This window comes from Silurus aristotelis (genome assembly GCF_946808225.1).
Source record: "Silurus aristotelis genome assembly, chromosome: 5".
NCBI classification, from domain to species: domain Eukaryota; kingdom Metazoa; phylum Chordata; class Actinopteri; order Siluriformes; family Siluridae; genus Silurus; species Silurus aristotelis.
Window position 1 is genome coordinate 8,355,253 of NC_139578.1, and position 10,767 is coordinate 8,366,019.

A 10,767-nucleotide genomic window follows, 5' to 3' on the forward strand; every position below is an offset into this window, starting at 1 on the left:
GAAGATGGGTCGAGGCTGGGTCTTCCAACATGACAATGACCCGAAGCACACATCCAGGATAACCAAGGAGTGGCTCTCTAAGAAGCATATCAAGGTTCTGGCATGGCCTAGCCAGTCTCCAGACCTAAACCCAATAGAGAATCTTTGGAGGGAGCTCAAACTCCGTGTTTCTCAGCGACAGGCCAGAAACCTGACTGATATAGAGAATATCTGTGTGGAGGAGTGGGCCAAAAATTGTGGGCCTCCTGCAGTGTGTGCAAACCTGGTAAAAAACTACAGGAAACGTTTGACCTCTGTAATTGCAAACAAAGGCTACTGTACCAAATATTAACATTGACTTTCTCAGGTGTTCAAATACTAATTTGCAGCTGTATCATACAAATGAATAGTAAAAAAATTGTGATTTATGGATTTCTTTTTTTTTTTTAGATTATGTCTCTCACAGAGGACATGCACCTACGATGACAATTTCAGACCCCTCCATGATTTCTAAGTGGGAGAACTTGCAAAATAGCAGGGTGTTCAAATACTTATTTTCCTCACTGTATCTATCTATCTATCTATCTATCTATCTATCTATCTATCTATCTATCTATCTATCTATCTATCTATCTATCTATCTATCTATCTATCTATCTATCTATCTATCTATACACATACATACATACATACATACATACAAACACACACACACACACACACACACACACACACACACACACACACATGCTTGTGGGTGCTGCTGAAATGAAGTTGTGCCAAAACTTCAGCAGGGTTTTTAATGCCCACCCACTGCACTATATGTAGCTGCAGCCTTACATTTGTACTCTTTCAAAGTCATTCTCATGAACACACTCGTGCGGTCTTTTGCCCAAAATTAAACCAATATGTCCAATATATCAACTACATGCTTTCTGCTTTCTCTAATAGGTGAGATCACACCAATTTAACTTCACTGACAAACTATGCTCATATAATTTTCCTCATTGTATGATCTTAAGGGTAGTAATATATTTTTGTGCTATTTTTAGGTTGCATCAGTGCGCAGTTTGTGGAGCAGACGCAATGGGAACTGACCCGCAAAAGCAGGAGTAAGCGCATCAGCTGCACTGTGGACGGGTCTATCTCACTCTCCTCCACTGCTATTCACTGGTACAGACAGAAACCAGGAGAAGCCCTCCAGCGCATTTTGTACTTCGCAGCTGGAGCTTCAACAGCCACACTCGAAACAGAATTTTCCCATAGATTTAGCGGTGGGAAAAAAGACAAAACGTTGTCCCTGACCATCACAGGTGTTAGCGAGGAAGACGCCGCAAATTACTACTGTGCGCTGTATAGGGGGGACACGGTTACTCATTACCCCTTCCAGCTGTGCAAAAACCCAGCACTTCCTTCCCATACAGACAAACCTCAAAAACAACCTCACTGGGGAAATCATGATCACTTTATTCCTATGCAAAATAATACATTCTAATAATTCACTTCATTTATAAATAAAGGAATCACTGATCACTGATTTATGAATTATCACATGATTGACAAATGACTACTTCATTCACAAGCTAAATTTTCACCAACACTTTTTTCACCAATAAATAATAATCATATAATTGACAAAAGACATAATTCACAAGCAAAATGATAATCACTTTCTTCACCCAGAAATAATATTCACATGACTGACAAAAGACACCTTTCAATAGCAAAATGATAATCACTTTCTTCACCAAAAAATAATAATCACATGATCGACAAGTGAAGTAATAATCACATGATGAAATGTACACACTTGATTTTCAACACTGACTCACGTTTTCACATTTTACATGAGGTAATTAAAAAAAATATATAATTTATTTTTATAACACTTTTAACAATTGACATTTTCCCAAAGCAGCTTTACTTTAATTACTAATATGAATTATTTATTTATAATTTAGTTTATAAGTTTATCCCTAATGAACAAGAAAGTGGAAACAGAGTAAAAGGAAAATCTCCTTGAGATTGTATGAGGAAGAAATCGTAAGAGGAACCAGACTCAAAAGAGAACCCACTCTTCACGTCCATTCGTTAAAGTTCCACCACTGTTGAGGTTATTAACTACAGTATTCACTGATGGAAACTCTCTCTCTAACTTCATGGATCTTTAGACTGTCCATGTGGAATCAGAGTGTTCTTCAATTAAAAAGAACTCCATCCACAGGTTGAAATTAGTCAGGTCTGGAAAAAAGAAAGGGACAGGATCACTATACAGTGATTTTTCAGTGTTATATTTATTTTCACAATCTTTTTTTCTTTCTATTAATCATTCTGACATTTTTTACAATTATTTTCTTACACATATTTCCAATTTCCCAGTATTTATTTTTCCACATGATTGAATACAATTTATTTTCATGTGGTCTGTTTAAAATTTTTTTTTTTTATCACATTAATTAACCATATAATCCCATGGAAAACACAAGACCTGTGACCTGAAGCTATAACTGATAACTGGTTGAGCTAGAACTGCATTAGACACTCTTTAGGAAAAATAAACTAGTGACCTCAATGAAGATTATTCTATAATTAACCCAAACACGTTCAATTAAGTAGTGGGTGCATATTTGGAGTCAAAAAATCTGCAGTATTCTGTATCTAGCAGTGGAATTGTTTGTTAGATCATAAACACATTGCCTGCACTTATATTTTGCTTTTGTTTGTTTTATTGTATGCTGATCTTGAATAGGATGCAGAGTATTTATAAACTATTCCATCCGGGTGTAAAAACATGAAAACTGTGACAATAACTGTCCTTTGTATTTCTTCACTGAGAATATTCATACACTGAGGATGGAGCAGTGCCGAATGCCACATTTGAAAACCCCATGGAAGCTTAGTATTCAAATTTTGTGCAACATGAATACAAGTACTGAATTGTGAAGCCAATCTATCAAGCTCCCGGAAGTTTTATTTGGAGCCAGTGATATCATTAATGAAGATGATCTAACATTCATTTGCAACTAATTAAAAAATAAATAAAATAAGGATTTAAAATATAATACCATCAAATATCTGTGGTGTTTTATAGTCTCTCATTGCATGTTACGTGCTTTGAAATATTAAAGATTTGTCAAATTAAGACATCATTTAATTTTGCCATCAAATGGTTAAACAGGGACAGACTTACAGATGAAGGTGGTGCATTTGTGGTGCATTTGTTCCTTCTAACAAAGCAACAAAACACATTGTTTAGCACCAGGCATCTGAAATGACCATTAAAAATTCATATTTGTTTTGCTTTGATTTACACTTTTTGTTTAGAATGATAAATACGCATGATGAGATAGCTTGCGATACTCACACAGCTATGAAAATATGTCCAGCACTTGCTACTTTTTGTTCTTGTGTGTAACATTGTGGAGAATGAAAAAGTCTTTAGCTCAGGCACCAGACTGTATGTTGGAGGTAAGACCTTGTTTCTACGCATTACTTAATTGTTATTCAATATATAATGTATATAAATAAAATGTTCTATATAACATCCAATCTACATACTAAACATAATCATAATCAATAATTGCCAGTAGTGCTGATTTATGTATAAAAACTGAATAAGAAAAATCTTCTTATTGTGTAATTGAATAATTATGGTTAGTTACATAATAAAAAAAACCCCCAAAATGTAAAAGGTCAAACCAAAAAATTTTGCGCTTCATTTAATTGTCCTAAGCTTCCTATTTTTGAGAGATACATGTTCTTTTTGTTGTATACATTAAACTAGGTAATTTAACAGCATGAAGATTTACTTTGACCAAATGAAAATAGAAATATACAAATGCCAAACTTTATTTGTATTAAAAAAATCCTCTCTTTGCATAAATAACAGCTTTACACACTCTTGGCATTCGTATAGAGTAGTTAGTTTCTCCTCTCGTAAAACAAAATTATTCTTCGCTAATTGGGTATTTCTTTCTGACCTTGTGATCCGGTTCATTCCAGAGCAGTTCAATAGGATGTAGGTGCAATATCTAGGCAGGTCATTCCATGATAGATAACACTCCAGTCAACTGTTTGTTCTCTAAATAATGTTTACAGAGCTTTAATGTATACTTCGGGTCATTGTCTTGTTGTATGGTGAAGTTGGTTCCAATTAGACACAGTCCAGACTAAATTGTTTGGTGTTGAAGTATGGAATAAAATTCCCTGTTTCAAAACAAAGCCAAACCATTAAGTTTCCACCTCCATGTTTGACTGTGTGTGTGAGGCAGTGTGTAAAAATCTTAAATTAGATTTTTTGTCTTACCAAAGTTATTCTGTTAGAGACAAAAATGTCAAATTTGGTCTCATCTGAATCAAAACTCTTTTCCATTCATTTACTGTCTGATTTCTGTGTTTTCTCTTTTACCTAGTTTGTTGCAAATAATCAAAAAGAACATGCATGTGTCTCAAAAATTATAAAGTGTAAAAGTGTAAGGACAGGATTTAAACAAGCCAAGGCAAAATGAGTTCATTTTATAAAACAGGTTTCATTAGTGTAGCAATTGTATCTGAATTATGATCAAAACAATACAAATATTAAAAACCCAATTGATAAAAAAAAAAACCCTTATGAATTTCAAATATATAAGTAAAGTTTTGTAAAAAAAAAAAAAAAAAAGCATTAAAATATAGATAATAAAAAAAAATGCATAAAACAGCATGATTCCTGATATATCCTGAGAGAATATATATATATACAGTGCATTCAGAGAAAGTATCCAGATCCTCATCAATCCCTCTTCACTAATGTTGCAGCCTCATTCAATAGTCCAGGTTGATTTTTTTTACCCCCTTGTTAATCTACTTTCATTAAACCGTACAAAATAAAAAATAAAAATCTAGAAATGTCTAAATTTTTTCATATAAAAAACAAAAATACAAAAGTATTCAGAAGTAAATGAATATAAAATAATACATAACTATACTTATTTGAAGGATCTTTGGCAACAATTACAAACTCAGGATTTCAGGTCTCTCCAAAAACGTTCAATTGGGTTTCAAGTCAGGGCTCTGGCTGGGTCACTCTAGGTCATTCACAGATTTGTCTTTAAGCCACTCCTGTGTTGTCTTGGCTGTGTGCTTAAGGCTGTTGTCATGTAAGAAGGTAGACCTTCGGCCAAGGCTGAGGTCCTGAGTGCTGTAGAACAGTTTTTTTTTATTGAGGATCTGTCTGTACTTTGTTCCATACAATTTCCCTCAAACCTAATCAGCTGCCCAGAAAACACCCATTACATCTCCACACAGGATCTCTGGAGTTCAGACAGTGTGACCATTGAGTTTTCAGTCTCATCTCCTACTAAGGCCCTTCTCCCTCTTCTCAGTTTGGTGATCAGCTCTGGGAAGAGTCTTGGTTGTGCCACACTTCTTCCATTTGTGAATAATGGAGGCACTTGGGAATGTATAGTGCCGCAGCAATTTTTGTGTAACCTTTTCCAGATCCATGCTTTGCAACAATGCTGTTTTTGAGCTCTGCAGTCAGTTCCTTTGACCTCATGGTTTGGTTTTTGCTCTGCTATGCACTGGCAGCTGTGAGGCTTTCTATAGAGAGGTATGCGCCATTCTAAAGCATGTCCAATCAATAAACTGTTCCAGGTAGAAGCCACTCAAGGTGTAAAAACATCTCAAAAATGATCAAGAGAATTGGGAAGCAGATTAACAAGTTTTCAAGGGTCTGAATGGTAATTTACGTAATATTTTCGTTTTTTTATTTGCAAAAATGTACAAACATTTCTAGAATTCTTATTTTATTTGGTCATCATGGGGTGAATTCATGAAAAAAAAACTTTTCACTTGATTGTTAATTAATTATATTTTGTGTCTTATAAATAAACAGATAAAGTGTCCGTAAGTCCCAAAGTGTCCGCATACCCAGTGTCCAGGCCACAAGGTGAAAATCGCGTGTTGCTGTGCGAGGCCAGAGGTATGTTCCCAGACATTGTGAAATTCAATTGGAAAATGGAAGATCAGAGTGGAAAAAAAGTGGACCTAAACGATAATGAGAAGTTGGAGCAGAGAGACGAGGGTCAGGAGGTTAAATTAACCAGCATGCTCATCGTAAACAAAGAGAAAGCCAAGACCAATAAATTCACCTGCTCTGTTCAACACGAAAGCAAAGAACAGAGTGTTGACATTCCAAGATCTCAGCAACAAGGCAATTCAATTATTACTCTTAAATTATTAAACACATTGTTCTCAGGTTAATCAGTCATATTTGTATATAAATGCTTTTTTTTATGCTACTATTTAGATGACGAGAAACCTGCTACTGTTAAACCTTGTCCAACCCCAAAGGCAAAAGAACAAAAACAAGCAGAAAAAGAGGAGGAAGTGGAAGAGATGGAAAAACCTACATATGGTAAAAAAAAACAAAACTCTCCAATGTATTGTATATGTAAATTCTATGTGAGATTATGCTTTCCCTTAAGGGTCATTTGGATCTATACCAGCTCAAAAAAAAATTATATTTTTTTCTGAAGGAAGAAAAATTGTTGGGTTTCACCAGAGAAATACATTTAAGGATCCTTTATGGTGTTGGTTGTTTAACTTAAAGTTAAGATACATAACGTACATATATATGGGATGAGAATATTAATACATTAAACATGTTTTCCATTTTTATTGTACAATGCTGAAATAATTGGGGTTATAATGGATTAATTATTCAATTAATTTTTATTCAAATTATCCCACTTTCTACAATGAATAGCTTTATAGTATTAAATAAATTGCAATAATACATTTTCACATTATAAATTACTTCCTATATGTTTGTCCCAATATGTTTAAAAAGTTAATGGCAACAATGGCAAGGACAATGCTCAGAGATTGTATGAGGAATACAGCTTGAGAGGAACCAGACTCAAAAAGGGAACCCATGCTCATTAATCTTTAATTTGTGTTTCTTGTGCAGGTGTGACTGAACTCAAACACAGTCTGAATCTGTTCAGTGTGACATATGTGATACTGCTGCTGAAAAATGTGCTGTATTTCTGCACAGTCTCCGTTTTACTGTATAAAAGAAACGCCGCAAACAAGAAGATGCTCCGAAGCAAGGCACGCTGATTAGACCATCAGCACAACAAACTGAAAGAGTTTTATTTTCTTAATGCAACTTTTGTCCTAGTTACTCTGATAAAAACTTTTTTTTATTTCACTATTTCCTCATAACAGGCAATCATTTTTATATCAAGTCTTCAGACAAAACACTTTTCTTATTTTCTTTGAATTAGTTAATAATAGTTTAGTGCTTTAATTATGATAGCATTTAATCTTTTGGTTTTACTCTGTATGAATGACAGATGCTCATTAATAAATACTACAAAAATCAACTTTTTTCTTTTTTTTTTTTTTTTTATGAAAAATTCTTTGTAAAAACACAAAGCCTTCCATATAATTCATTATGAGCACATTTTCCTACATTAATCCATATCTGCAATGCTGTTCATACCAGGTACTGTATTTGGTAAATAAATCCATAAACAGTGTTTGCTTTGCTATTGCATGTTTATGAATTGTATTATTTGCAAAATGGAAACTGGTGTGGGAGGAACGTGTGGTCGTGGTGGGTTTTTATGTTAACGTACACAGTAGCTGAATGTGTTTACTGGAAATGAAATGCAAACTGCAGCTTCACCACAATTTGCTGAGCTGATGAGCTATTAACCGTACAGGATGTATCTGTGTGATTCTCTGAACCTTAATTTAATCAACAGTTCTTAGTAAATTTCTTATTTTACTAATATGGTTCTAGTTTGGAAACATTCTGATGTATAGTTGTAGATTTTAGATTTCCATTTCTCATATCTTGAACATAAAAAAAAGCAGGAAATGCATCTTCTTAAACAATAGCTGTTTTGTATTATTTTAGGGGAAAAAAAAGAATAAAGAATAAACTTTTTATTTCTCACAGAAGAGCAGATTCCAAATTTTTTTTTCCTCACTCACCTCTTTAATTTATTCCGTATTCAATACATTTTTATCACACTCAAATATTTATTAAACAAGTGTGATATATTTGATATTTATTAAAATAAACCTGACTGGAAAAATAAATCTTGCTTTGTATAATTCATTTTGTATTCATCCAAATTGTACCTACTGTCAGATATTAGATTTATTTTTATTTTTATTCACAAAATGTGTCATTTTCAGTAAATCTAGTGTACATATTTTCATATTTAAGTATATTCAGTGTTCAAAGGTGCAGTTTCCTTTATTAGTGCTAAGTGATCGTTCAAGAGTGAGGATGCACCTGGACTCAGTGATATGAGATGATTCTTGAAATAAAAGAAATAATAAAATTATGTGTGGTTCAACAGTTTGATATATTTGATTATGCATCTAAAATAAAATAAAAAATAAAAAAAACGGATTATATAAAATATTTTAGTAACATGAAAAAAACCTCAAATTCTTCAAAAAATTATAAAAAATAAATTATTGAAAATAATCACAATTATATAACATTAAGTTAGATGATTGTGATTGTACAAATATTATTATTATTATTATTATTATTATTATTATTATTATTATTATTATTATGATTATGATTATTATTATTATTTCTGCAAAGAAATATATTCAATATTCATTTAAAATAAATTAAATGAAATAGAAATTAAAGACACAGAATCATCAATAGTGTGTAGTAAATTGTTTATATTTTTTTTATAAAAAAAAAAAATATATATATATATATATATATATATATATATATATATATATATATATATATATATATATATATATATATATATATATATATAGAGAGAGAGAGAGAGAGAGAGAGAGAGAGAGTTTGTTTTTTGTTTGTTTTGCTTAGTTTTTTCTATTTATCTTTTCAAGACACCAAATATAAGCATATATAATGTGTAATTTCTTAATTTATTGAGCCAGAAAAAATGCTTTTTTCTGCAGATGTTTTGCTCTCTACAATGTATTCTAGCTGTTACTGTCAGCCTTGGTGGTGCATTTATTCACCTCCTGCAGAAGCAGTTCTGCACAAGCAGCATGCTGTGAGATTACAGTCAAGCAGTCTCCTTTAACCACAGTGTTTATTATGGTTAGCCAGCTAATGTTAGGCTGTTTGCTTTTTTGTAGACTCTGTGCTCTTATATATGACCTTGCAGAATGAGCACAACTGCACCATTGCATCAAACATCAGATTAGATTGACATCGGAAAAATTGTTCCAAACCTAATACTGATTTGTCAGTTAACAATAAGAGTTCCTCCTATTTTTACACATTTCAGTGGGCATTATCCATTTTACATTGCAGCCTTACCCTTCTCTGCGAAAGTGCACTCAGATAAAAGAGTAAAGTTGTTGAGCCATTGTGTCTGACATTTTCATAAGATAAAGATAAATGTTTTTTGTATTGTCCTGGCAAATTGGATGACTTTGTGGTGCTTACATGCACATGCCTGCAAAAAAGCAATTTCTCATTTTAAGAAAAGATTCTCATATCCACAGCTAATCACTGTTGGTGTCTTGATTGCCAGGAAGAACCAGCAGATGGGTTGGTGGATAACAGCTTTCTCTTACAAACCCTCAAAGTTATGCAACAGAATCCCAGTCTTTCAGCTGAAAACATATTTTGTTTAGTCAAGCCTTTTTTTTTACTAAATATAATGGCACAGATCTTTAATGTTTGTAGGCAGTGAGTGTTTGGGTAAACTGGAATGTTTGGGTGTCTTCACCACTTTTGTACTTACTTTAGTTATTGTTGGTGGATTGCTGGTAAATGTATGTCAAAGCGTGCCTTCATGTCAGTGTTACCTGGCTCGTTCTTTAGTTGTGCCCTCTGTGCACACTCTGCAGGACAAGAGCACAGCTAACAATCTGTGATCTGTTTTTCTTCTTCTTCTGTTCTTCCTTTTTATTCCTTTCACTCTCCTGCTCTCTTTTTTCTCTCCTTCTTTCACACTTTCTATTCTCTAAAATTGAGTTATCATTGGTTCTCCAGACCTGCCTGATCCATTCTGATGTCACTTGTGCTTGGAGTGTTTGCTCACTGCTGCTAAGGATGGCCCCACATGGATAGCCTAAAGGTCTCCATGGGTTTGCTTAAGGTCTCTTGGGTACCATACCTTAAAGATGACTGTATTCTTTCTTGGATAACCTAAAGGCTGCAATTGTTTAGAACAGTTTACACTCAAGTCTAAACAGTTAATAACACCAGTTTGATAATCAGATGGCGTTTTTTTTTTTTTAACTCTATAGTACACAGACACAGAAAAGTAGTCACACTTTTTGGTGTCACCCAGAAAAGTATGGTGGCATCTCAGGGAGGGTTTTCTCATTAGGGATATATATATATATATATATATATATATATATATATATTATTAATATTGTCAGGTAACTGAGTAAAAACGGCAGGGGTTAATTTCTTAGAATGAAATATCGTGCTGTACCTACACAGCACCATTGTACAGCAAAGCCACTGTGGGCATGTGGTTAGTATGGGCTCTGTAACCAAGTTGTGATCCTTTAAATACACTAAACACTACTACCCCCTTGTGTTAAATGTCTAAAACACAATTTCTCTGTTAATTTTAAAATTTTAGGAGTGGCTGTAACTTGTTTGCACACCAGTCTGTGTACGCTGTCTACAAATGTGGCAGTACAAGACAGCACGATACCAGAGTCTATACAATTAATTTGTTATAATAAAATGTGACTGGGTTAATTACCGCATTGAATGAGGACCACAGTTAACAATTAGATCAACAAGATTTAACA

At 33.4% G+C, this 10,767-nt stretch overlaps 1 pseudogene across 1 annotated transcript; it reads left to right on the forward strand.

The window, feature by feature from the left end:
- The first annotated feature begins 732 nt into the window (after positions 1 to 732).
- On the forward strand, positions 733 to 7,346 carry LOC310726381 (immunoglobulin lambda-1 light chain-like; annotated as a pseudogene). The gene is made up of 5 exons (XR_014538352.1): positions 733 to 930; positions 1,032 to 1,348; positions 3,405 to 3,447; positions 5,855 to 6,376; positions 6,932 to 7,346. The product of XR_014538352.1 is annotated as an immunoglobulin lambda-1 light chain-like (transcript).
- Positions 7,347 to 10,767: the final 3,421 nt, after the last annotated feature.